The following is a 22,428-nucleotide window of genomic DNA, read 5'->3' on the forward strand; positions in this document are numbered from 1 at the left end:
TAGTGACAAAGCTCATGGGGGCTGAAAGCATATTTTATTCTACAGCGAATATGAATCAGAACTTGAAAAAACACTCATGATTCCACCAGACTGTTTGTCACTTCCAAGCACAGGCCATCCCCTCCCCCGTGCTACTGAACCGACGAATTCCTGTACAATCGGGATCCCCGGGAAATCACAAGAGGGACACCTAGTGGCCGCTGATAGCTCAAAGACAGCTGGTACACCTTCTCACACCTACCTCGTTATTCAGCTTGCTGGAAGAATACATTGCGAATGACCGATTCAAGAGTGCAAGGGAGAAGAGTGCTCCAAAGTAGATGTATACATCGCAGCCGGGTTTTCCAGCAATTTACCTTTCTGATGAGCTGGTACTGCACTTTACGCCCACATAGAGCACCTGACTGGGTGGGGGACTGCGTGCGCATGAAGGTGGCTGAGGGCAATGGGAGCAAAGCAACCTGGGACACAGGGGACCCAGCCCCTTTCCTCTGCTTTCGTCTATAGGTCGGGGTGCCTTTTTAAGGACCTTCGATTAAAAAAAGCTGAGCTGCGTGGACAAATTACGCACGTCTACGTCTTAGAGAGATCTTCCCTGACCGGGAATCGAACCCGGGCCGCGGCGGTGAAAGCGCCAAATCCTAGCCACTAGACCACCAGGGAGGAGATGCTCTTGTGAGCCTGCCTTGCTCACTTCCTTATTGTGACTAAGCTAACTCCACTGTATAGATTGCCCATAAAGTACGAGTGGGGAAAAGTTAGGTGTCACACAGTGTGTTTGTCATAAGCAATTACCTTTATCCTCCTGCAAAAGCCTTTTTACTCTGCAATCACCTCTTGCTGGACAGCCTGCGCTGGAGCAGCCAGCATGAAAAGGGAGCTGAGTAAGGCAGGGCCTAGGGTCTCACCAGGGTGGCCGAGTGGTTAAGGCGTTGGACTTAAGATCCAATGGACAGTTGTCCGCATGGGTTCGAGCCCCATCCCTGGTATGGGTTTTCAGCGGGTGTGTAGGAACTTGCAGATGCTTTTGTAAAGCATTTTCCTCTGCCCTCCTCACCCTCCCAGTGCCCTTCCTTAACAGTCCCAATTCACGTCTCAGCTGTGGGGTCTGCTGCTACTCTGCACTTAGCATGGATGCTTCCCAAAGCAATGCAGTGCCACCTACGCAGAGCCCCTGCTTAGAGCAATACACCTCCTATGTCTTTTCCCACTGAAGGGAGCAGGAGGAAGTACTTGCTTCCTGGGGAACATGGGCCTGCCACTGGAATTTGTTAACCCGCCTCTTGCGGATTTCTCCCCTTTCTTTGATTTACACCTGCAGGCTCTCCCTTGCCATCGGAGCAGGATCTGCTGATGCAGGCCCGGCTGGATCAAATGTGCAAAGGCCTGTCCCCAGGCCTCGGGAAAAAATTGAGCAGAGATTCCCACCTCCGCCTCCTCTTGCCTTCCGAACGGGCTTCCAAACGGGCAATGCCCTGACGGGTCCCCCACGCCCCATCCTGCCCATGCCCACACCCCTGTATATGAGGGTGACCCATGTCCCTCACCCTCCATGCTCGAACGGAAGACACGTGTGTCCTGAGGGGAGCGCCAGACAGGCATTTCTCCGGCCAGGCAGACCCCTGCAGCACCCGTTAGGCTCCAAAGCCTGTACATTCCCAAGATGCCACTGGTCACTATGCAAATCAGACAGCCCTGGCCACACCCTCTCCGCCGCTGGGCTCTGCTGCTTTCGGTACGTGCAGCTCAGCTTTTTCTTACCCTGAACCAGACTTCCGTTTCAGCAAAAAGGTGGGTTGCAGTGGGTCCGGGATGCCATTTGGAGACAAAGCCTGCGGCCCTGTCAAAGATGACTTCCTGCCGCACACCATGTGGTCAGAAGCCTACGAAAAGAAGCGCACCTCGGAATACAGAATCTCACTTCCTCAAGAGCCTTGCACAAGAGATTTTCCTCCCGCCGAGGAAAGCAACTCAAAGGGAACCTTGCGAAAATCAAATTAGGAGCCAGATTGCGGGATGCTAGGCAAACTGTTTGTCAGAAAAGCAAATTCATTTTGAGAAGCCCTGACCTGCGGGAAGGAAAAGCATTCAAGGGCAGAAGAAGGACTGTTCCCTGACCGGGAATCGAACCCGGGCCGCGGCGGTGAGAGCGCCGAATCCTAACCACTAGACCACCAGGGAACCCACAGCCATACAGCAAAAGTTCCTACACTGCTCTCCTAGTGACAAAGCTCATGGGGGCTGAAAGCATATTTTATTCTACAGCGAATATGAATCAGAACTTGAAAAAACACTCATGATTCCACCAGACTGTTTGTCACTTCCAAGCACAGGCCATCCCCTCCCCCGTGCTACTGAACCGACGAATTCCTGTACAATCGGGATCCCCGGGAAATCACAAGAGGGACACCTAGTGGCCGCTGATAGCTCAAAGACAGCTGGTACACCTTCTCACACCTACCTCGTTATTCAGCTTGCTGGAAGAATACATTGCGAATGACCGATTCAAGAGTGCAAGGGAGAAGAGTGCTCCAAAGTAGATGTATACATCGCAGCCGGGTTTTCCAGCAATTTACCTTTCTGATGAGCTGGTACTGCACTTTACGCCCACATAGAGCACCTGACTGGGTGGGGGACTGCGTGCGCATGAAGGTGGCTGAGGGCAATGGGAGCAAAGCAACCTGGGACACAGGGGACCCAGCCCCTTTCCTCTGCTTTCGTCTATAGGTCAGGGTGCCTTTTTAAGGACCTTCGATTAAAAAAAGCTGAGCTGCGTGGACAAATTACGCACGTCTACGAGGGATCTTCCCTGACCGGGAATCGAACCCGGGCCGCGGCGGTGAAAGCGCCGAATCCTAGCCACTAGACCACCAGGGAGGAGATGCTCTTGTGAGCCTGCCTTGCTCACTTCCTTATTGTGACTAAGCTAACTCCACTGTATAGATTGCCCATAAAGTACGAGTGGGGAAAAGTTAGGTGTCACACAGTGTGTTTGTCATAAGCAATTACCTTTATCCTCCTGCAAAAGCCTTTTTACTCTGCAATCACCTCTTGCTGGACAGCCTGCGCTGGAGCAGCCAGCATGAAAAGGGAGCTGAGTAAGGCAGGGCCTAGGGTCTCACCAGGGTGGCCGAGTGGTTAAGGCGTTGGACTTAAGATCCAATGGACAGTTGTCCGCATGGGTTCGAGCCCCATCCCTGGTATGGGTTTTCAGCGGGTGTGTAGGAACTTGCAGATGCTTTTTTAAAGCATTTTCCTCTGCCCTCCTCACCCTCCCAGTGCCCTTCCTTAACAGTCCCAATTCACGTCTCAGCTGTGGGGTCTGCTGCTACTCTGCACTTAGCATGGATGCTTCCCAAAGCAATGCAGTGCCACCTACGCAGAGCCCCTGCTTAGAGAAATACACCTCCTATGTCTTTTCCCACTGAAGGGAGCAGGAGGAAGTACTTGCTTCCTGGGGAACATGGGCCTGCCAGTGGAATTTGTTAACCCGCCTCTTGCGGATTTCTCCCCTTTCTTTGATTTACACCTGCAGGCTCTCCCTTGCCATCGGAGCAGGATCTGCTGATGCAGGCCCGGCTGGATCAAATGTGCAAAGGCTTGTCCCCAGGCCTCGGGAAAAAATTGAGCAGAGATTCCCGCCTCCGCCTCCGCCTCCTCTTGCCTTCCGAACGGGCTTCCAAACGGGCAATGCCCTGACGGGTCCCCCACGCCCCATCCTGCCCATGCCCACACCCCTGTATATGAGGGTGACCCATGTCCCTCACCCTCCATGCTCGAACGGAAGACACGTGTGTCCTGAGGGGAGCGCCAGACAGGCATTTCTCCGGCCAGGCAGACCCCTGCAGCACCCGTTAAGCTCCAAAGCCTGTACATTCCCAAGATGCCACTGGTCACTATGCAAATCAGACAGCCCTGGCCACACCCTCTCCGCCGCTGGGCTCTGCTGCTTTCGGTACGTGCAGCTCAGCTTTCTATTACCCTGAACCAGACTTCCGTTTCAGCAAAAAGGTGGGTTGCAGTGCGTCCGGGATGCCATTTGGAGATAAAGCCTGCGGCCCTGTCAAAGATGACTTCCTGCCGCACACCATGTGGTCAGAAGCCTACGAAAAGAAGCGCACCTCGGAATACAGAATCTCACTTCCTCAAGAGCCTTGCACAAGAGATTTTCCTCCCGCCGAGGAAAGCAACTCAAAGGGAACCTTGCGAAAATCAAATTAGGAGCCAGATTGCGGGATGCTAGGCAAACTGTTTGTCAGAAAAGCAAATTCATTTTGAGAAGCCCTGACCTGCGGGAAGGAAAAGCATTCAAGGGCAGAAGAAGGACTGTTCCCTGACCGGGAATCGAACCCAGGCCGCGGTGGTGAGAGCGCCGAATCCTAACCACTAGACCACCAGGGAACCCACAGCCATACTGCAAAAGTTCCTACACTGCTCTCCTAGTGACAAAGCTCATGGGGGCTGAAAGCATATTTTATTCTACAGCGAATATGAATCAGAACTTGAAAAAACACTCATGATTCCACCAGACTGTTTGTCACTTCCAAGCACAGGCCATCCCCTCCCCCGTGCTACTGAACCGACGAATTCCTGTACAATCGGGATCCCCGGGAAATCACAAGAGGGACACCTAGTGGCCGCTGATAGCTCAAAGACAGCTGGTACACCTTCTCACACCTACCTCGTTATTCAGCTTGCTGGAAGAATACATTGCGAATGACCGATTCAAGAGTGCAAGGGAGAAGAGTGCTCCAAAGTAGATGTATACATCGCAGCCGGGTTTTCCAGCAATTTACCTTTCTGATGAGCTGGTACTGCACTTTACGCCCACATAGAGCACCTGACTGGGTGGGGGACTGCGTGCGCATGAAGGTGGCTGAGGGCAATGGGAGCAAAGCAACCTGGGACACAGGGGACCCAGCCCCTTTCCTCTGCTTTCGTCTATAGGTCGGGGTGCCTTTTTAAGGACCTTCGATTAAAAAAAGCTGAGCTGCGTGGACAAATTACGCACGTCTACGTCTTAGAGAGATCTTCCCTGACCGGGAATCGAACCCGGGCCGCGGCGGTGAAAGCGCCAAATCCTAGCCACTAGACCACCAGGGAGGAGATGCTCTTGTGAGCCTGCCTTGCTCACTTCCTTATTGTGACTAAGCTAACTCCACTGTATAGATTGCCCATAAAGTACGAGTGGGGAAAAGTTAGGTGTCACACAGTGTGTTTGTCATAAGCAATTACCTTTATCCTCCTGCAAAAGCCTTTTTACTCTGCAATCACCTCTTGCTGGACAGCCTGCGCTGGAGCAGCCAGCATGAAAAGGGAGCTGAGTAAGGCAGGGCCTAGGGTCTCACCAGGGTGGCCGAGTGGTTAAGGCGTTGGACTTAAGATCCAATGGACAGTTGTCCGCATGGGTTCGAGCCCCATCCCTGGTATGGGTTTTCAGCGGGTGTGTAGGAACTTGCAGATGCTTTTGTAAAGCATTTTCCTCTGCCCTCCTCACCCTCCCAGTGCCCTTCCTTAACAGTCCCAATTCACGTCTCAGCTGTGGGGTCTGCTGCTACTCTGCACTTAGCATGGATGCTTCCCAAAGCAATGCAGTGCCACCTACGCAGAGCCCCTGCTTAGAGCAATACACCTCCTATGTCTTTTCCCACTGAAGGGAGCAGGAGGAAGTACTTGCTTCCTGGGGAACATGGGCCTGCCACTGGAATTTGTTAACCCGCCTCTTGCGGATTTCTCCCCTTTCTTTGATTTACACCTGCAGGCTCTCCCTTGCCATCGGAGCAGGATCTGCTGATGCAGGCCCGGCTGGATCAAATGTGCAAAGGCCTGTCCCCAGGCCTCGGGAAAAAATTGAGCAGAGATTCCCACCTCCGCCTCCTCTTGCCTTCCGAACGGGCTTCCAAACGGGCAATGCCCTGACGGGTCCCCCACGCCCCATCCTGCCCATGCCCACACCCCTGTATATGAGGGTGACCCATGTCCCTCACCCTCCATGCTCGAACGGAAGACACGTGTGTCCTGAGGGGAGCGCCAGACAGGCATTTCTCCGGCCAGGCAGACCCCTGCAGCACCCGTTAGGCTCCAAAGCCTGTACATTCCCAAGATGCCACTGGTCACTATGCAAATCAGACAGCCCTGGCCACACCCTCTCCGCCGCTGGGCTCTGCTGCTTTCGGTACGTGCAGCTCAGCTTTTTCTTACCCTGAACCAGACTTCCGTTTCAGCAAAAAGGTGGGTTGCAGTGGGTCCGGGATGCCATTTGGAGACAAAGCCTGCGGCCCTGTCAAAGATGACTTCCTGCCGCACACCATGTGGTCAGAAGCCTACGAAAAGAAGCGCACCTCGGAATACAGAATCTCACTTCCTCAAGAGCCTTGCACAAGAGATTTTCCTCCCGCCGAGGAAAGCAACTCAAAGGGAACCTTGCGAAAATCAAATTAGGAGCCAGATTGCGGGATGCTAGGCAAACTGTTTGTCAGAAAAGCAAATTCATTTTGAGAAGCCCTGACCTGCGGGAAGGAAAAGCATTCAAGGGCAGAAGAAGGACTGTTCCCTGACCGGGAATCGAACCCAGGCCGCGGCGGTGAGAGCGCCGAATCCTAACCACTAGACCACCAGGGAACCCACAGCCATACAGCAAAAGTTCCTACACTGCTCTCCTAGTGACAAAGCTCATGGGGGCTGAAAGCATATTTTATTCTACAGCGAATATGAATCAGAACTTGAAAAAACACTCATGATTCCACCAGACTGTTTGTCACTTCCAAGCACAGGCCATCCCCTCCCCCGTGCTACTGAACCGACGAATTCCTGTACAATCGGGATCCCCGGGAAATCACAAGAGGGACACCTAGTGGCCGCTGATAGCTCAAAGACAGCTGGTACACCTTCTCACACCTACCTCGTTATTCAGCTTGCTGGAAGAATACATTGCGAATGACCGATTCAAGAGTGCAAGGGAGAAGAGTGCTCCAAAGTAGATGTATACATCGCAGCCGGGTTTTCCAGCAATTTACCTTTCTGATGAGCTGGTACTGCACTTTACGCCCACATAGAGCACCTGACTGGGTGGGGGACTGCGTGCGCATGAAGGTGGCTGAGGGCAATGGGAGCAAAGCAACCTGGGACACAGGGGACCCAGCCCCTTTCCTCTGCTTTCGTCTATAGGTCAGGGTGCCTTTTTAAGGACCTTCGATTAAAAAAAACTGAGCTGCGTGGACAAATTACGCACGTCTACGAGGGATCTTCCCTGACCGGGAATCGAACCCGGGCCGCGGCGGTGAAAGCGCCGAATCCTAGCCACTAGACCACCAGGGAGGAGATGCTCTTGTGAGCCTGCCTTGCTCACTTCCTTATTGTGACTAAGCTAACTCCACTGTATAGATTGCCCATAAAGTACGAGTGGGGAAAAGTTAGGTGTCACACAGTGTGTTTGTCATAAGCAATTACCTTTATCCTCCTGCAAAAGCCTTTTTACTCTGCAATCACCTCTTGCTGGACAGCCTGCGCTGGAGCAGCCAGCATGAAAAGGGAGCTGAGTAAGGCAGGGCCTAGGGTCTCACCAGGGTGGCCGAGTGGTTAAGGCGTTGGACTTAAGATCCAATGGACAGTTGTCCGCATGGGTTCGAGCCCCATCCCTGGTATGGGTTTTCAGCGGGTGTGTAGGAACTTGCAGATGCTTTTTTAAAGCATTTTCCTCTGCCCTCCTCACCCTCCCAGTGCCCTTCCTTAACAGTCCCAATTCACGTCTCAGCTGTGGGGTCTGCTGCTACTCTGCACTTAGCATGGATGCTTCCCAAAGCAATGCAGTGCCACCTACGCAGAGCCCCTGCTTAGAGAAATACACCTCCTATGTCTTTTCCCACTGAAGGGAGCAGGAGGAAGTACTTGCTTCCTGGGGAACATGGGCCTGCCAGTGGAATTTGTTAACCCGCCTCTTGCGGATTTCTCCCCTTTCTTTGATTTACACCTGCAGGCTCTCCCTTGCCATCGGAGCAGGATCTGCTGATGCAGGCCCGGCTGGATCAAATGTGCAAAGGCTTGTCCCCAGGCCTCGGGAAAAAATTGAGCAGAGATTCCCGCCTCCGCCTCCGCCTCCTCTTGCCTTCCGAACGGGCTTCCAAACGGGCAATGCCCTGACGGGTCCCCCACGCCCCATCCTGCCCATGCCCACACCCCTGTATATGAGGGTGACCCATGTCCCTCACCCTCCATGCTCGAACGGAAGACACGTGTGTCCTGAGGGGAGCGCCAGACAGGCATTTCTCCGGCCAGGCAGACCCCTGCAGCACCCGTTAAGCTCCAAAGCCTGTACATTCCCAAGATGCCACTGGTCACTATGCAAATCAGACAGCCCTGGCCACACCCTCTCCGCCGCTGGGCTCTGCTGCTTTCGGTACGTGCAGCTCAGCTTTCTATTACCCTGAACCAGACTTCCGTTTCAGCAAAAAGGTGGGTTGCAGTGCGTCCGGGATGCCATTTGGAGATAAAGCCTGCGGCCCTGTCAAAGATGACTTCCTGCCGCACACCATGTGGTCAGAAGCCTACGAAAAGAAGCGCACCTCGGAATACAGAATCTCACTTCCTCAAGAGCCTTGCACAAGAGATTTTCCTCCCGCCGAGGAAAGCAACTCAAAGGGAACCTTGCGAAAATCAAATTAGGAGCCAGATTGCGGGATGCTAGGCAAACTGTTTGTCAGAAAAGCAAATTCATTTTGAGAAGCCCTGACCTGCGGGAAGGAAAAGCATTCAAGGGCAGAAGAAGGACTGTTCCCTGACCGGGAATCGAACCCAGGCCGCGGTGGTGAGAGCGCCGAATCCTAACCACTAGACCACCAGGGAACCCACAGCCATACTGCAAAAGTTCCTACACTGCTCTCCTAGTGACAAAGCTCATGGGGGCTGAAAGCATATTTTATTCTACAGCGAATATGAATCAGAACTTGAAAAAACACTCATGATTCCACCAGACTGTTTGTCACTTCCAAGCACAGGCCATCCCCTCCCCCGTGCTACTGAACCGACGAATTCCTGTACAATCGGGATCCCCGGGAAATCACAAGAGGGACACCTAGTGGCCGCTGATAGCTCAAAGACAGCTGGTACACCTTCTCACACCTACCTCGTTATTCAGCTTGCTGGAAGAATACATTGCGAATGACCGATTCAAGAGTGCAAGGGAGAAGAGTGCTCCAAAGTAGATGTATACATCGCAGCCGGGTTTTCCAGCAATTTACCTTTCTGATGAGCTGGTACTGCACTTTACGCCCACATAGAGCACCTGACTGGGTGGGGGACTGCGTGCGCATGAAGGTGGCTGAGGGCAATGGGAGCAAAGCAACCTGGGACACAGGGGACCCAGCCCCTTTCCTCTGCTTTCGTCTATAGGTCGGGGTGCCTTTTTAAGGACCTTCGATTAAAAAAAGCTGAGCTGCGTGGACAAATTACGCACGTCTACGTCTTAGAGAGATCTTCCCTGACCGGGAATCGAACCCGGGCCGCGGCGGTGAAAGCGCCAAATCCTAGCCACTAGACCACCAGGGAGGAGATGCTCTTGTGAGCCTGCCTTGCTCACTTCCTTATTGTGACTAAGCTAACTCCACTGTATAGATTGCCCATAAAGTACGAGTGGGGAAAAGTTAGGTGTCACACAGTGTGTTTGTCATAAGCAATTACCTTTATCCTCCTGCAAAAGCCTTTTTACTCTGCAATCACCTCTTGCTGGACAGCCTGCGCTGGAGCAGCCAGCATGAAAAGGGAGCTGAGTAAGGCAGGGCCTAGGGTCTCACCAGGGTGGCCGAGTGGTTAAGGCGTTGGACTTAAGATCCAATGGACAGTTGTCCGCATGGGTTCGAGCCCCATCCCTGGTATGGGTTTTCAGCGGGTGTGTAGGAACTTGCAGATGCTTTTGTAAAGCATTTTCCTCTGCCCTCCTCACCCTCCCAGTGCCCTTCCTTAACAGTCCCAATTCACGTCTCAGCTGTGGGGTCTGCTGCTACTCTGCACTTAGCATGGATGCTTCCCAAAGCAATGCAGTGCCACCTACGCAGAGCCCCTGCTTAGAGAAATACACCTCCTATGTCTTTTCCCACTGAAGGGAGCAGGAGGAAGTACTTGCTTCCTGGGGAACATGGGCCTGCCACTGGAATTTGTTAACCCGCCTCTTGCGGATTTCTCCCCTTTCTTTGATTTACACCTGCAGGCTCTCCCTTGCCATCGGAGCAGGATCTGCTGATGCAGGCCCGGCAGGATCAAATGTGCAAAGGCTTGTCCCCAGGCCTCGGGAAAAAATTGAGCAGAGATTCCCACCTCCGCCTCCTCTTGCCTTCCGAACGGGCTTCCAAACGGGCAATGCCCTGACGGGTCCCCCACGCCCCATCCTGCCCATGCCCACACCCCTGTATATGAGGGTGACCCATGTCCCTCACCCTCCATGCTCGAACGGAAGACACGTGTGTCCTGAGGGGAGCGCCAGACAGGCATTTCTCCGGCCAGGCAGACCCCTGCAGCACCCGTTAGGCTCCAAAGCCTGTACATTCCCAAGATGCCACTGGTCACTATGCAAATCAGACAGCCCTGGCCACACCCTCTCCGCCGCTGGGCTCTGCTGCTTTCGGTACGTGCAGCTCAGCTTTTTCTTACCCTGAACCAGACTTCCATTTCAGCAAAAAGGTGGGTTGCAGTGGGTCCGGGATGCCATTTGGAGACAAAGCCTGCGGCCCTGTCAAAGATGACTTCCTGCCGCACACCATGTGGTCAGAAGCCTACGAAAAGAAGCGCACCTCGGAATACAGAATCTCACTTCCTCAAGAGCCTTGCACAAGAGATTTTCCTCCCGCCGAGGAAAGCAACTCAAAGGGAACCTTGCGAAAATCAAATTAGGAGCCAGATTGCGGGATGCTAGGCAAACTGTTTGTCAGAAAAGCAAATTCATTTTGAGAAGCCCTGACCTGCGGGAAGGAAAAGCATTCAAGGGCAGAAGAAGGACTGTTCCCTGACCGGGAATCGAACCCGGGCCGCGGCGGTGAGAGCGCAGAATCCTAACCACTAGACCACCAGGGAACCCACAGCCATACAGCAAAAGTTCCTACACTGCTCTCCTAGTGACAAAGCTCATGGGGGCTGAAAGCATATTTTATTCTACAGCGAATATGAATCAGAACTTGAAAAAACACTCATGATTCCACCAGACTGTTTGTCACTTCCAAGCACAGGCCATCCCCTCCCCCGTGCTACTGAACCGACGAATTCCTGTACAATCGGGATCCCCGGGAAATCACAAGAGGGACACCTAGTGGCCGCTGATAGCTCAAAGACAGCTGGTACACCTTCTCACACCTACCTCGTTATTCAGCTTGCTGGAAGAATACATTGCGAATGACCGATTCAAGAGTGCAAGGGAGAAGAGTGCTCCAAAGTAGATGTATACATCGCAGCCGGGTTTTCCAGCAATTTACCTTTCTGATGAGCTGGTACTGCACTTTACGCCCACATAGAGCACCTGACTGGGTGGGGGACTGCGTGCGCATGAAGGTGGCTGAGGGCAATGGGAGCAAAGCAACCTGGGACACAGGGGACCCAGCCCCTTTCCTCTGCTTTCGTCTATAGGTCAGGGTGCCTTTTTAAGGACGTTCGATTAAAAAAAGCTGAGCTGCGTGGACAAATTACGCACGTCTACGAGGGATCTTCCCTGACCGGGAATCGAACCCGGGCCGCGGCGGTGAAAGCGCCGAATCCTAGCCACTAGACCACCAGGGAGGAGATGCTCTTGTGAGCCTGCCTTGCTCACTTCCTTATTGTGACTAAGCTAACTCCACTGTATAGATTGCCCATAAAGTACGAGTGGGGAAAAGTTAGGTGTCACACAGTGTGTTTGTCATAAGCAATTACCTTTATCCTCCTGCAAAAGCCTTTTTACTCTGCAATCACCTCTTGCTGGACAGCCTGCGCTGGAGCAGCCAGCATGAAAAGGGAGCTGAGTAAGGCAGGGCCTAGGGTCTCACCAGGGTGGCCGAGTGGTTAAGGCGTTGGACTTAAGATCCAATGGACAGTTGTCCGCATGGGTTCGAGCCCCATCCCTGGTATGGGTTTTCAGCGGGTGTGTAGGAACTTGCAGATGCTTTTTTAAAGCATTTTCCTCTGCCCTCCTCACCCTCCCAGTGCCCTTCCTTAACAGTCCCAATTCACGTCTCAGCTGTGGGGTCTGCTGCTACTCTGCACTTAGCATGGATGCTTCCCAAAGCAATGCAGTGCCACCTACGCAGAGCCCCTGCTTAGAGAAATACACCTCCTATGTCTTTTCCCACTGAAGGGAGCAGGAGGAAGTACTTGCTTCCTGGGGAACATGGGCCTGCCAGTGGAATTTGTTAACCCGCCTCTTGCGGATTTCTCCCCTTTCTTTGATTTACACCTGCAGGCTCTCCCTTGCCATCGGAGCAGGATCTGCTGATGCAGGCCCGGCTGGATCAAATGTGCAAAGGCTTGTCCCCAGGCCTCGGGAAAAAATTGAGCAGAGATTCCCGCCTCCGCCTCCGCCTCCTCTTGCCTTCCGAACGGGCTTCCAAACGGGCAATGCCCTGACGGGTCCCCCACGCCCCATCCTGCCCATGCCCACACCCCTGTATATGAGGGTGACCCATGTCCCTCACCCTCCATGCTCGAACGGAAGACACGTGTGTCCTGAGGGGAGCGCCAGACAGGCATTTCTCCGGCCAGGCAGACCCCTGCAGCACCCGTTAAGCTCCAAAGCCTGTACATTCCCAAGATGCCACTGGTCACTATGCAAATCAGACAGCCCTGGCCACACCCTCTCCGCCGCTGGGCTCTGCTGCTTTCGGTACGTGCAGCTCAGCTTTCTATTACCCTGAACCAGACTTCCGTTTCAGCAAAAAGGTGGGTTGCAGTGCGTCCGGGATGCCATTTGGAGATAAAGCCTGCGGCCCTGTCAAAGATGACTTCCTGCCGCACACCATGTGGTCAGAAGCCTACGAAAAGAAGCGCACCTCGGAATACAGAATCTCACTTCCTCAAGAGCCTTGCACAAGAGATTTTCCTCCCGCCGAGGAAAGCAACTCAAAGGGAACCTTGCGAAAATCAAATTAGGAGCCAGATTGCGGGATGCTAGGCAAACTGTTTGTCAGAAAAGCAAATTCATTTTGAGAAGCCCTGACCTGCGGGAAGGAAAAGCATTCAAGGGCAGAAGAAGGACTGTTCCCTGACCGGGAATTGAACCCGGGCCGCGGCGGTGAGAGCGCAGAATCCTAACCACTAGACCACCAGGGAACCCAGAGCCATACAGCAAAAGTTCCTACACTGCTCTCCTAGTGACAAAGCTCATGGGGGCTGAAAGCATATTTTATTCTACAGCGAATATGAATCAGAACTTGAAAAAACACTCATGATTCCACCAGACTGTTTGTCACTTCCAAGCACAGGCCATCCCCTCCCCCGTGCTACTGAACCGACGAATTCCTGTACAATCGGGATCCCCGGTAAATCACAAGAGGGACACCTAGTGGCCGCTGATAGCTCAAAGACAGCTGGTACACCTTCTCACACCTACCTCGTTATTCAGCTTGCTGGAAGAATACATTGCGAATGACCGATTCAAGAGTGCAAGGGAGAAGAGTGCTCCAAAGTAGATGTATACATCGCAGCCGGGTTTTCCAGCAATTTACCTTTCTGATGAGCTGGTACTGCACTTTACGCCCACATAGAGCACCTGACTGGGTGGGGGACTGCGTGCGCATGAAGGTGGCTGAGGGCAATGGGAGCAAAGCAACCTGGGACACAGGGGACCCAGCCCCTTTCCTCTGCTTTCGTCTATAGGTCGGGGTGCCTTTTTAAGGACCTTCGATTAAAAAAAGCTGAGCTGCGTGGACAAATTACGCACGTCTACGTCTTAGAGGGATCTTCCCTGACCAGGAATCGAACCCGGGCCGCGGCGGTGAAAGCGCCGAATCCTAGCCACTAGACCACCAGGGAGGAGATGCTCTTGTGAGCCTGCCTTGCTCACTTCCTTATTGTGACTAAGCTAACTCCACTGTATAGATTGCCCATAAAGTACGAGTGGGGAAAAGTTAGGTGTCACACAGTGTGTTTGTCATAAGCAATTACCTTTATCCTCCTGCAAAAGCCTTTTTACTCTGCAATCACCTCTTGCTGGACAGCCTGCGCTGGAGCAGCCAGCATGAAAAGGGAGCTGAGTAAGGCAGGGCCTAGGGTCTCACCAGGGTGGCCGAGTGGTTAAGGCGTTGGACTTAAGATCCAATGGACAGTTGTCCGCATGGGTTCGAGCCCCATCCCTGGTATGGGTTTTCAGCGGGTGTGTAGGAACTTGCAGATGCTTTTTTAAAGCATTTTCCTCTGCCCTCCTCACCCTCCCAGTGCCCTTCCTTAACAGTCCCAATTCACGTCTCAGCTGTTGGGTCTGCTGCTACTCTGCACTTAGCATGGATGCTTCCCAAAGCAATGCAGTGCCACCTACGCAGAGCCCCTGCTTAGAGAAATACACCTCCTATGTCTTTTCCCACTGAAGGGAGCAGGAGGAAGTACTTGCTTCCTGGGGAACATGGGCCTGCCACTGGAATTTGTTAACCCGCCTCTTGCGGATTTCTCCCCTTTCTTTGATTTACACCTGCAGGCTCTCCCTTGCCATCGGAGCAGGATCTGCTGATGCAGGCCCGGCTGGATCAAATGTGCAAAGGCTTGTCCCCAGGCCTCGGGAAAAAATTGAGCAGAGATTCCCGCCTCCGCCTCCGCCTCCTCTTGCCTTCCAAACGGGCTTCCAAACGGGCAATGCCCTGACGGGTCCCCCACGCCCCATCCTGCCCATGCCCACACCCCTGTATATGAGGGTGACCCATGTCCCTCACCCTCCATGCTCGAACGGAAGACACGTGTGTCCTGAGGGGAGCGCCAGACAGGCATTTCTCCGGCCAGGCAGACCCCTGCAGCACCCGTTAGGCTCCAAAGCCTGTACATTCCCAAGATGCCACTGGTCACTATGCAAATCAGACAGCCCTGGCCACACACTCTCCGCCGCTGGGCTCTGCTGCTTTCGGTACGTGCAGCTCAGCTTTTTCTTACCCTGAACCAGACTTCCGTTTCAGCAAAAAGGTGGGTTGCAGTGGGTCCGGGATGCCATTTGGAGACAAAGCCTGCGGCCCTGTCAAAGATGACTTCCTGCCGCACACCATGTGGTCAGAAGCCTACGAAAAGAAGCGCACCTCGGAATACAGAATCTCACTTCCTCAAGAGCCTTGCACAAGAGATTTTCCTCCCGCCGAGGAAAGCAACTCAAAGGGAACCTTGCGAAAATCAAATTAGGAGCCAGATTGCGGGATGCTAGGCAAACTGTTTGTCAGAAAAGCAAATTCATTTTGAGAAGCCCTGACCTGCGGGAAGGAAAAGCATTCAAGGGCAGAAGAAGGACTGTTCCCTGACCGGGAATCGAACCCGGGCCGCGGCGGTGAGAGCGCCGAATCCTAACCACTAGACCACCAGGGAACCCACAGCCATACAGCAAAAGTTCCTACACTGCTCTCCTAGTGACAAAGCTCATGGGGGCTGAAAGCATATTTTATTCTACAGCGAATATGAATCAGAACTTGAAAAAACACTCATGATTCCACCAGACTGTTTGTCACTTCCAAGCACAGGCCATCCCCTCCCCCGTGCTACTGAACCGACGAATTCCTGTACAATCGGGATCCCCGGGAAATCACAAGAGGGACACCTAGTGGCCGCTGATAGCTCAAAGACAGCTGGTACACCTTCTCACACCTACCTCGTTATTCAGCTTGCTGGAAGAATACATTGCGAATGACCGATTCAAGAGTGCAAGGGAGAAGAGTGCTCCAAAGTAGATGTATACATCGCAGCCGGGTTTTCCAGCAATTTACCTTTCTGATGAGCTGGTACTGCACTTTACGCCCACATAGAGCACCTGACTGGGTGGGGGACTGCGTGCGCATGAAGGTGGCTGAGGGCAATGGGAGCAAAGCAACCTGGGACACAGGGGACCCAGCCCCTTTCCTCTGCTTTCGTCTATAGGTCGGGGTGCCTTTTTAAGGACCTTCGATTAAAAAAAGCTGAGCTGCGTGGACAAATTACGCACGTCTACGTCTTAGAGGGATCTTCCCTGACCGGGAATCGAACCCGGGCCGCGGCGGTGAAAGCGCCGAATCCTAGCCACTTGACCACCAGGGAGGAGATGCTCTTGTGAGCCTGCCTTGCTCACTTCCTTATTGTGACTAAGCTAACTCCACTGTATAGATTGCCCATAAAGTACGAGTGGGGAAAAGTTAGGTGTCACACAGTGTGTTTGTCATAAGCAATTACCTTTATCCTCCTGCAAAAGCCTTTTTACTCTGCAATCACCTCTTGCTGGACAGCCTGCGCTGGAGCAGCCAGCATGAAAAGGGAGCTGAGTAAGGCAGGGCCTAGGGTCTCACCAGGGTGGCCGAGTGGTTAAGGCGTTGGACTTAAGATCCAATGGACAGTTGTCCGCATGGGTTCGAGCCCCATCCCTGGTATGGGTTTTCAGCGGGTGTGTAGGAACTTGCAGATGCTTTTTTAAAGCATTTTCCTCTGCCCTCCTCACCCTCCCAGTGCCCTTCCTTAACAGTCCCAATTCACGTCTCAGCTGTGGGGTCTGCTGCTACTCTGCACTTAGCATGGATGCTTCCCAAAGCAATGCAGTGCCACCTACGCAGAGCCCCTGCTTAGAGAAATACACCTCCTATGTCTTTTCCCACTGAAGGGAGCAGGAGGAAGTACTTGCTTCCTGGGGAACATGGGCCTGCCACTGGAATTTGTTAACCCGCCTCTTGCGGATTTCTCCCCTTTCTTTGATTTACACCTGCAGGCTCTCCCTTGCCATCGGAGCAGGATCTGCTGATGCAGGCCCGGCTGGATCAAATGTGCAAAGGCTTGTCCCCAGGCCTCGGGAAAAAATTGAGCAGAGATTCCCGCCTCCGCCTCCGCCTCCTCTTGCCTTCCGAACGGGCTTCCAAACGGGCAATGCCCTGACGGGTCCCCCACGCCCCATCCTGCCCATGCCCACACCCCTGTATATGAGGGTGACCCATGTCCCTCACCCTCCATGCTCGAACGGAAGACACGTGTGTCCTGAGGGGAGCGCCAGACAGGCATTTCTCCGGCCAGGCAGACCCCTGCAGCACCCGTTAGGCTCCAAAGCCTGTACATTCCCAAGATGCCACTGGTCACTATGCAAATCAGACAGCCCTGGCCACACCCTCTCCGCCGCTGGGCTCTGCTGCTTTCGGTACGTGCAGCTCAGCTTTTTCTTACCCTGAACCAGACTTCCGTTTCAGCAAAAAGGTGGGTTGCAGTGGGTCCGGGATGCCATTTGGAGACAAAGCCTGCGGCCCTGTCAAAGATGACTTCCTGCCGCACACCATGTGGTCAGAAGCCTACGAAAAGAAGCGCACCTCGGAATACAGAATCTCACTTCCTCAAGAGCCTTGCACAAGAGATTTTCCTCCCGCCGAGGAAAGCAACTCAAAGGGAACCTTGCGAAAATCAAATTAGGAGCCAGATTGCGGGATGCTAGGCAAACTGTTTGTCAGAAAAGCAAATTCATTTTGAGAAGCCCTGACCTGCGGGAAGGAAAAGCATTCAAGGGCAGAAGAAGGACTGTTCCCTGACCGGGAATCGAACCCGGGCCGCGGCGGTGAGAGCGCCGAATCCTAACCACTAGACCACCAGGGAACCCACAGCCATACAGCAAAAGTTCCTACACTGCTCTCCTAGTGACAAAGCTCATGGGGGCTGAAAGCATATTTTATTCTACAGCGAATATGAATCAGAACTTGAAAAAACACTCATGATTCCACCAGACTGTTTGTCACTTCCAAGCACAGGCCATCCCCTCCCCCGTGCTACTGAACCGACGAATTCCTGTTCAATCGGGATCCCCGGGAAATCACAAGAGGGACACCTAGTGGCCGCTGATAGCTCAAAGACAGCTGGTACACCTTCTCACACCTACCTCGTTATTCAGCTTGCTGGAAGAATACATTGCGAATGACCGATTCAAGAGTGCAAGGGAGAAGAGTGCTCCAAAGTAGATGTATACATCGCAGCCGGGTTTTCCAGCAATTTACCTTTCTGATGAGCTGGTACTGCACTTTACGCCCACATAGAGCACCTGACTGGGTGGGGGACTGCGTGCGCATGAAGGTGGCTGAGGGCAATGGGAGCAAAGCAACCTGGGACACAGGGGACCCAGCCCCTTTCCTCTGCTTTCGTCTATAGGTCAGGGTGCCTTTTTAAGGACCTTCGATTAAAAAAAGCTGAGCTGCGTGGACAAATTACGCACGTCTACGAGGGATCTTCCCTGACCGGGAATCGAACCCGGGCCGCGGCGGTGAAAGCGCCGAATCCTAGCCACTAGACCACCAGGGAGGAGATGCTCTTGTGAGCCTGCCTTGCTCACTTCCTTATTGTGACTAAGCTAACTCCACTGTATAGATTGCCCATAAAGTACGAGTGGGGAAAAGTTAGGTGTCACACAGTGTGTTTGTCATAAGCAATTACCTTTATCCTCCTGCAAAAGCCTTTTTACTCTGCAATCACCTCTTGCTGGACAGCCTGCGCTGGAGCAGCCAGCATGAAAAGGGAGCTGAGTAAGGCAGGGCCTAGGGTCTCACCAGGGTGGCCGAGTGGTTAAGGCGTTGGACTTAAGATCCAATGGACAGTTGTCCGCATGGGTTCGAGCCCCATCCCTGGTATGGGTTTTCAGCGGGTGTGTAGGAACTTGCAGATGCTTTTTTAAAGCATTTTCCTCTGCCCTCCTCACCCTCCCAGTGCCCTTCCTTAACAGTCCCAATTCACGTCTCAGCTGTGGGGTCTGCTGCTACTCTGCACTTAGCATGGATGCTTCCCAAAGCAATGCAGTGCCACCTACGCAGAGCCCCTGCTTAGAGAAATACACCTCCTATGTCTTTTCCCACTGAAGGGAGCAGGAGGAAGTACTTGCTTCCTGGGGAACATGGGCCTGCCAGTGGAATTTGTTAACCCGCCTCTTGCGGATTTCTCCCCTTTCTTTGATTTACACCTGCAGGCTCTCCCTTGCCATCGGAGCAGGATCTGCTGATGCAGGCCCGGCTGGATCAAATGTGCAAAGGCTTGTCCCCAGGCCTCGGGAAAAAATTGAGCAGAGATTCCCGCCTCCGCCTCCGCCTCCTCTTGCCTTCCGAACGGGCTTCCAAACGGGCAATGCCCTGACGGGTCCCCCACGCCCCATCCTGCCCATGCCCACACCCCTGTATATGAGGGTGACCCATGTCCCTCACCCTCCATGCTCGAACGGAAGACACGTGTGTCCTGAGGGGAGCGCCAGACAGGCATTTCTCCGGCCAGGCAGACCCCTGCAGCACCCGTTAAGCTCCAAAGCCTGTACATTCCCAAGATGCCACTGGTCACTATGCAAATCAGACAGCCCTGGCCACACCCTCTCCGCCGCTGGGCTCTGCTGCTTTCGGTACGTGCAGCTCAGCTTTCTATTACCCTGAACCAGACTTCCGTTTCAGCAAAAAGGTGGGTTGCAGTGCGTCCGGGATGCCATTTGGAGATAAAGCCTGCGGCCCTGTCAAAGATGACTTCCTGCCGCACACCATGTGGTCAGAAGCCTACGAAAAGAAGCGCACCTCGGAATACAGAATCTCACTTCCTCAAGAGCCTTGCACAAGAGATTTTCCTCCCGCCGAGGAAAGCAACTCAAAGGGAACCTTGCGAAAATCAAATTAGGAGCCAGATTGCGGGATGCTAGGCAAACTGTTTGTCAGAAAAGCAAATTCATTTTGAGAAGCCCTGACCTGCGGGAAGGAAAAGCATTCAAGGGCAGAAGAAGGACTGTTCTCTGACCGGGAATCGAACCCAGGCCGCGGTGGTGAGAGCGCCGAATCCTAACCACTAGACCACCAGGGAACCCACAGCCATACTGCAAAAGTTCCTACACTGCTCTCCTAGTGACAAAGCTCATGGGGGCTGAAAGCATATTTTATTCTACAGCGAATATGAATCAGAACTTGAAAAAACACTCATGATTCCACCAGACTGTTTGTCACTTCCAAGCACAGGCCATCCCCTCCCCCGTGCTACTGAACCGACGAATTCCTGTACAATCGGGATCCCCGGGAAATCACAAGAGGGACACCTAGTGGCCGCTGATAGCTCAAAGACAGCTGGTACACCTTCTCACACCTACCTCGTTATTCAGCTTGCTGGAAGAATACATTGCGAATGACCGATTCAAGAGTGCAAGGGAGAAGAGTGCTCCAAAGTAGATGTATACATCGCAGCCGGGTTTTCCAGCAATTTACCTTTCTGATGAGCTGGTACTGCACTTTACGCCCACATAGAGCACCTGACTGGGTGGGGGACTGCGTGCGCATGAAGGTGGCTGAGGGCAATGGGAGCAAAGCAACCTGGGACACAGGGGACCCAGCCCCTTTCCTCTGCTTTCGTCTATAGGTCGGGGTGCCTTTTTAAGGACCTTCGATTAAAAAAAGCTGAGCTGCGTGGACAAATTACGCACGTCTACGTCTTAGAGAGATCTTCCCTGACCGGGAATCGAACCCGGGCCGCGGCGGTGAAAGCGCCAAATCCTAGCCACTAGACCACCAGGGAGGAGATGCTCTTGTGAGCCTGCCTTGCTCACTTCCTTATTGTGACTAAGCTAACTCCACTGTATAGATTGCCCATAAAGTACGAGTGGGGAAAAGTTAGGTGTCACACAGTGTGTTTGTCATAAGCAATTACCTTTATCCTCCTGCAAAAGCCTTTTTACTCTGCAATCACCTCTTGCTGGACAGCCTGCGCTGGAGCAGCCAGCATGAAAAGGGAGCTGAGTAAGGCAGGGCCTAGGGTCTCACCAGGGTGGCCGAGTGGTTAAGGCGTTGGACTTAAGATCCAATGGACAGTTGTCCGCATGGGTTCGAGCCCCATCCCTGGTATGGGTTTTCAGCGGGTGTGTAGGAACTTGCAGATGCTTTTGTAAAGCATTTTCCTCTGCCCTCCTCACCCTCCCAGTGCCCTTCCTTAACAGTCCCAATTCACGTCTCAGCTGTGGGGTCTGCTGCTACTCTGCACTTAGCATGGATGCTTCCCAAAGCAATGCAGTGCCACCTACGCAGAGCCCCTGCTTAGAGCAATACACCTCCTATGTCTTTTCCCACTGAAGGGAGCAGGAGGAAGTACTTGCTTCCTGGGGAACATGGGCCTGCCACTGGAATTTGTTAACCCGCCTCTTGCGGATTTCTCCCCTTTCTTTGATTTACACCTGCAGGCTCTCCCTTGCCATCGGAGCAGGATCTGCTGATGCAGGCCCGGCTGGATCAAATGTGCAAAGGCCTGTCCCCAGGCCTCGGGAAAAAATTGAGCAGAGATTCCCACCTCCGCCTCCTCTTGCCTTCCGAACGGGCTTCCAAACGGGCAATGCCCTGACGGGTCCCCCACGCCCCATCCTGCCCATGCCCACACCCCTGTATATGAGGGTGACCCATGTCCCTCACCCTCCATGCTCGAACGGAAGACACGTGTGTCGTGAGGGGAGCGCCAGACAGGCATTTCTCCGGCCAGGCAGACCCCTGCAGCACCCGTTAGGCTCCAAAGCCTGTACATTCCCAAGATGCCACTGGTCACTATGCAAATCAGACAGCCCTGGCCACACCCTCTCCGCCGCTGGGCTCTGCTGCTTTCGGTACGTGCAGCTCAGCTTTTTCTTACCCTGAACCAGACTTCCGTTTCAGCAAAAAGGTGGGTTGCAGTGGGTCCGGGATGCCATTTGGAGACAAAGCCTGCGGCCCTGTCAAAGATGACTTCCTGCCGCACACCATGTGGTCAGAAGCCTACGAAAAGAAGCGCACCTCGGAATACAGAATCTCACTTCCTCAAGAGCCTTGCACAAGAGATTTTCCTCCCGCCGAGGAAAGCAACTCAAAGGGAACCTTGCGAAAATCAAATTAGGAGCCAGATTGCGGGATGCTAGGCAAACTGTTTGTCAGAAAAGCAAATTCATTTTGAGAAGCCCTGACCTGCGGGAAGGAAAAGCATTCAAGGGCAGAAGAAGGACTGTTCCCTGACCGGGAATCGAACCCGGGCCGCGGCGGTGAGAGCGCCGAATCCTAACCACTAGACCACCAGGGAACCCACAGCCATACAGCAAAAGTTCCTACACTGCTCTCCTAGTGACAAAGCTCATGGGGGCTGAAAGCATATTTTATTCTACAGCGAATATGAATCAGAACTTGAAAAAACACTCATGATTCCACCAGACTGTTTGTCACTTCCAAGCACAGGCCATCCCCTCCCCCGTGCTACTGAACCGACGAATTCCTGTACAATCGGGATCCCCGGGAAATCACAAGAGGGACACCTAGTGGCCGCTGATAGCTCAAAGAC

At 53.3% G+C, this 22,428-nt stretch overlaps 14 non-coding genes across 14 annotated transcripts; 10 read left to right on the top strand and 4 right to left on the bottom strand.

The window, feature by feature from the left end:
* The first annotated feature begins 906 nt into the window (after positions 1-906).
* TRNAL-UAA (transfer RNA leucine (anticodon UAA)) lies at positions 907-989 on the top strand. The gene has a single exon. It is a non-coding gene; the product is annotated as a tRNA-Leu (tRNA).
* Positions 990-2,109: 1,120 nt separating this feature from the next.
* TRNAE-CUC (transfer RNA glutamic acid (anticodon CUC)) lies at positions 2,110-2,181 on the bottom strand. The gene has a single exon. It is a non-coding gene; the product is annotated as a tRNA-Glu (tRNA).
* Positions 2,182-3,120: 939 nt separating this feature from the next.
* On the top strand, positions 3,121-3,203 carry TRNAL-UAA (transfer RNA leucine (anticodon UAA)). The gene has a single exon. It is a non-coding gene; the product is annotated as a tRNA-Leu (tRNA).
* Positions 3,204-5,346: 2,143 nt separating this feature from the next.
* Positions 5,347-5,429, top strand: TRNAL-UAA (transfer RNA leucine (anticodon UAA)). The gene has a single exon. It is a non-coding gene; the product is annotated as a tRNA-Leu (tRNA).
* A 2,131-nt stretch (positions 5,430-7,560) lies between these two features.
* TRNAL-UAA (transfer RNA leucine (anticodon UAA)) lies at positions 7,561-7,643 on the top strand. The gene has a single exon. It is a non-coding gene; the product is annotated as a tRNA-Leu (tRNA).
* Positions 7,644-9,786: 2,143 nt separating this feature from the next.
* Positions 9,787-9,869, top strand: TRNAL-UAA (transfer RNA leucine (anticodon UAA)). Its single transcript has one exon. It is a non-coding gene; the product is annotated as a tRNA-Leu (tRNA).
* A 2,131-nt stretch (positions 9,870-12,000) lies between these two features.
* On the top strand, positions 12,001-12,083 carry TRNAL-UAA (transfer RNA leucine (anticodon UAA)). The gene has a single exon. It is a non-coding gene; the product is annotated as a tRNA-Leu (tRNA).
* Positions 12,084-14,226: 2,143 nt separating this feature from the next.
* TRNAL-UAA (transfer RNA leucine (anticodon UAA)) lies at positions 14,227-14,309 on the top strand. Its single transcript has one exon. It is a non-coding gene; the product is annotated as a tRNA-Leu (tRNA).
* Positions 14,310-15,435: 1,126 nt separating this feature from the next.
* Positions 15,436-15,507, bottom strand: TRNAE-CUC (transfer RNA glutamic acid (anticodon CUC)). Its single transcript has one exon. It is a non-coding gene; the product is annotated as a tRNA-Glu (tRNA).
* Positions 15,508-16,452: 945 nt separating this feature from the next.
* On the top strand, positions 16,453-16,535 carry TRNAL-UAA (transfer RNA leucine (anticodon UAA)). Its single transcript has one exon. It is a non-coding gene; the product is annotated as a tRNA-Leu (tRNA).
* A 1,126-nt stretch (positions 16,536-17,661) lies between these two features.
* TRNAE-CUC (transfer RNA glutamic acid (anticodon CUC)) lies at positions 17,662-17,733 on the bottom strand. The gene has a single exon. It is a non-coding gene; the product is annotated as a tRNA-Glu (tRNA).
* A 939-nt stretch (positions 17,734-18,672) lies between these two features.
* On the top strand, positions 18,673-18,755 carry TRNAL-UAA (transfer RNA leucine (anticodon UAA)). The gene has a single exon. It is a non-coding gene; the product is annotated as a tRNA-Leu (tRNA).
* Positions 18,756-20,898: 2,143 nt separating this feature from the next.
* On the top strand, positions 20,899-20,981 carry TRNAL-UAA (transfer RNA leucine (anticodon UAA)). Its single transcript has one exon. It is a non-coding gene; the product is annotated as a tRNA-Leu (tRNA).
* Positions 20,982-22,101: 1,120 nt separating this feature from the next.
* On the bottom strand, positions 22,102-22,173 carry TRNAE-CUC (transfer RNA glutamic acid (anticodon CUC)). Its single transcript has one exon. It is a non-coding gene; the product is annotated as a tRNA-Glu (tRNA).
* Positions 22,174-22,428: the final 255 nt, after the last annotated feature.

Source organism: Triturus cristatus, chromosome 5_2, assembly GCF_964204655.1.
Source record: "Triturus cristatus chromosome 5_2, aTriCri1.1, whole genome shotgun sequence".
NCBI classification, from domain to species: Eukaryota; Metazoa; Chordata; class Amphibia; order Caudata; family Salamandridae; genus Triturus; species Triturus cristatus.